This window comes from Octopus bimaculoides, chromosome 9 (assembly GCF_046866305.1).
Source record: "Octopus bimaculoides isolate indiv1 chromosome 9, ASM4686630v1, whole genome shotgun sequence".
Taxonomy (NCBI): Eukaryota; Metazoa; Mollusca; class Cephalopoda; order Octopoda; family Octopodidae; genus Octopus; species Octopus bimaculoides.
The window spans coordinates 24,071,544-24,072,037 of NC_142936.1; the positions used below are offsets into that span (position 1 = coordinate 24,071,544).

General features: G+C 37.0%; 1 protein-coding gene across 1 annotated transcript in view; it reads right to left on the minus strand.

Moving 5' to 3' along the window:
* LOC106882048 (voltage-dependent calcium channel gamma-5 subunit) overlaps positions 1 to 155 on the minus strand; it is a 308,900-nt gene extending 308,745 nt beyond the window's left edge. The window contains exon 1 of the mRNA XM_089357290.1: positions 1 to 155. This exon is cut by the window's left edge and continues 1,192 nt beyond it. The gene's annotated coding sequence lies outside the window, so the exon portion shown is untranslated.
* Between the last annotated feature and the right edge of the window lie 339 nt (positions 156 to 494).

Here is a 494-nt window from a genome sequence, read left to right on the forward strand (position 1 = left end):
TGTTGTTACTATTGTTGTTGTTGTAGTTGTTACTGTTTGTTATAGGAATTACTTCTACTGACGACGACGACGACGACGACGACGGCGACGGTAATAGTGACTTGGGTGATGACGACAGCAGCAAAGATAGATGAACTGATGACGTTTGATAATTACCGCGCAAGCCAAATAAATAAATAAATAAATAACCCATTAAAATTTTCAGTGTTATTTCCCGAACCCCTTAAACGGGCACCAGATATATAAAAAAAATATTACTGCGGAAGTTAGATCTTCTTTTGTTTGTGACACACACATAGTGTTACTGTTATCGCTGTTGGTGGTGCTGTCGTTCAACCCCAAATCTATCTTGTCAGAGCGGACCTATAATCATGACGAAAGCCGCTTTGGCCATTGCCATTTCCTCTTCTCTTTTTTTTTTCCATATGTCCATCAGAGAATATATTTTACAATGTACCCCTCTATCATGAAAAATATAAAAAAACAAAAAAAAA